The sequence below is a fragment of the Hyaena hyaena genome, unplaced genomic scaffold (assembly GCF_003009895.1).
Source record: "Hyaena hyaena isolate Hyena2069 unplaced genomic scaffold, ASM300989v1 scaffold_46, whole genome shotgun sequence".
Taxonomy (NCBI): Eukaryota; Metazoa; Chordata; class Mammalia; order Carnivora; family Hyaenidae; genus Hyaena; species Hyaena hyaena.
The window spans coordinates 3,583,706-3,586,737 of NW_024080678.1; the positions used below are offsets into that span (position 1 = coordinate 3,583,706).

The 3,032-nt window shown below is 45.4% G+C and overlaps 1 non-coding gene across 1 annotated transcript; it reads left to right on the forward strand.

Annotated features, from left to right (window-relative positions):
• Positions 1-799: 799 nt before the first annotated feature.
• Positions 800-873, forward strand: TRNAR-CCU. The gene has a single exon. It is a non-coding gene; the product is annotated as a tRNA-Arg (tRNA).
• Positions 874-3,032: the final 2,159 nt, after the last annotated feature.

Sequence of the window (3,032 nt, forward strand, 5' to 3'; positions counted from 1 at the left end):
AGTGAAATTATGATGATTGTACACTGCTCACATTTTAGCGAGAGTAAAAATACTAACCCACCAGCAATGTGGCACCTTTCATGCAAGACCCTAAAACAGCATTCACTAATCCAGTAGTTGCCAAATTTAAAGCATGCATTAGAATCATCTGGAAGGCTTGTCCCAGTACTGATTACTGGGTCAACACCCAGAGTTTCCCATTCATCGGATCTGGGGCAGGGGCGGGGGTGGGGGCTTAGAACCTGCACTTGTAACAAGTTCCCAGGTATGTGGATGCTGAAGGTCCAGCGACCACACTTTGAGAACAACTCCACTGATTTGTCTAAGTCCAGCATTCAACCAGGTCTTCCTTTCTATGGTTTCTCAGTCGATACTACATACTGGCAGATGAAATACTGCATAACTCAGCTGGAACCACAGTGTTAACACAGTCATTGTCATCACTATCATCATCTTCATTACCATCAATGCCACTTACTAAACACTTACTGGGAGCTGAGCCCTGTCCTAAGTACTTTATACAGCTGATCTCATTTAATCTTTCCAAATTTAATCCTCACAAATATTATCCCTTTCATTTTCCAGGTGAAGGAACAGAGGCTTCAAGAAGTCAGGGAACTTATTCAAGGTTCTGGATGTGTCAAGTGACACAGCTGGGTCTCACACCAGGCAGCCTGACCCAGAGTCCAGTTTCTAGCCACTGGTCCCACACGCATTCTCTTGAATAATGTTCTTTATAATGGGGATCACTGGGGAGGGGCATTGAGTGTCAGAACTGATTTCAAAAACAAAAACAGGGGCCCAGCTGGCTCAGTCTGGTAATGCATGAGACTCCTGATCTCATGGTTGTGAGTTCAAGCCCCACATTGGGCATAGAGCCTACTTAAAAAAAAAAAATACCCATTGAATATAAAAATCTATTCTAGGTGTCCCTAAGCACCACAGACACTAGACCTTCCACCTGCCTTTTTCTAGATCGTCTACCCTTGCCACCATTTCACTTACTTTTAAAAAACTTCCTTTCTCCAAGCCCCAGAGTTTCTATTCATTTGCTGTCAGAGAGTTTAGCTCTCTCTGCTTTCTCCTCACTGTCTCAACCATCCTTGGTAGGGGGTATGAGGGGGCACAGGGAGGGGTGCAAGCTTGAACACCTAATTAAACTGAATTGTGCTAAACAAAAGCCATCTCCTCTAGAGAGAAATTGTGTCACCGTTTGTGAGCAGAGCAGCTGTCAGCAATTGTGTCTTAAATAATGGCTTAAATAGATTTTTCTCTTTGATGTGCGTAATGTAGAAAAACTCATTTGTACAAGAAGCCTGTCCAGTAATGGCTGGAGCAAGATGGACTTGAATAAGAAAGTCAGTCCCAGACCTTCTGGGATCTGTGTTAAATCCAAAGGGTATTTATCACTGTCTCACTTTCTGCCAGCCCCACAGCTGGCTGATTTTTGAGCTGCCCCTGCCCACGTGGCAGGTGGCCTCAGCAGTGTGAGCAAACTTCAAACCCATGCTTTAAAGAATCTATCAGGGCAGGAATTTCACATTTGTCAGCTGCCAAGACCGAGCTCCTCAGGTTTTCTCCATAAGAATTCCCAGTCTGAGTGTCACATGGGGCAAGACAAAGTCATCTTCTAAGTCCATCTGAGCAGGAGAATGTGTGTGTTCTTGTTCCCCAGGCCTGACTCAGTTCTGCTGCCTGGGGACCAGAGGGGGAAATCCTGAATGGAAACCCCACTGCTCCTCCCTTCTCCTCCTCCTCTCCCAGGGTCAAGGGCACATTCCAGCAGAGCACAGCTCTGCCTAGGGTGAGGGAGGCAACCTTCCCAAGGGTCAGCTGGGGTGTGGGGTGGGGGAAGATGAGGGGGAAAAGGGGAGGAGGAAGGGGAAGGGAGGGGAAGAGAGGGGAGCCACAGGGGAGCAGCCAGGGTGGTCAGTCTTAGTTTCTGGCTTCCAGGCAGAGCCTTTTGCACCTTCCAAGAAAGAACTGGTAAGTGCTTGCTCTTATCTCACACCCTGACACTCTCCCTCTTACATTCTCTTTCCTCTTTTCTTGAATGTAAACGAACTACATGCTCACTGGGGGAAAAAAAGTGAAGAAACTAAGGAAATCAAGATCTTCTCATCCAAAAATAACCACTTACCAATTTTATGTATCTCCTCCCAGATATTTTTTCACGTATCAAAATACGTAATTTTTAAAATAAAATTGCCCCATACCTTATGTACCATTTCCTGCCTTTTTTCTACTTCATAATAAGTTATGGATCTCTTTCAGTTTTTATCAATGAGCATCTATGTCATTGTTTTTGGTGGCACATTATACGGTAGACTATTATAATTTATTTGATGGTGACCTCTTGTTGAACTCAGTAATGGAGGAGGGTCCTCCTCAGTCCCCATTCCACCTCCCAACAAATTCACTGAGCTAGTCTCTCCCCACAGCCTTACTGGCTCTCACTTTCCTCCCTGCTTTGGGGCTCTTGGGTCTTTCTCCTGTCTGTCCCAACTCTTTTTTTTTTTTTTAAGTATTTTTTAAATGTTTACTTATTTTGAGAGAGAGAAAGAGACAGAAAGAGTACTAGTGGGGGAGGGGCAGAGAAAGACACACACACACACACACACACACACACACACACACACACACAGAATCTGAAGCAGACTCTAGGCTCTGAGCTGTCAGGACAGATCCTGACGTGGGGCTCGAACTCACTAACCGAGATCATGACCTGAGCTGAAGTCAGACACTTATCTGCTTAATTCAATGAGCCACCTAGGCATCCCTCCCAAATTCCTCTTAAGCTCCTTGTGGGTGGGACCATGATCTCTAGACATCTGAGATTTCTACAGCCTTTACAACACTGCCAGTGATTGACTGACTGCAGGATGGATGGGATGACACTTAAGTCACTTCTCTCCCATCAAGAGTTCTCCTTCACCTGTGCTTTATTCTCCCTCCCTCCCTCACACTCGTTCTAAGATCTTTCTCTACACCTCTTGCCTCCTCCTCAATTTTACTTCTGACACACATTCTAG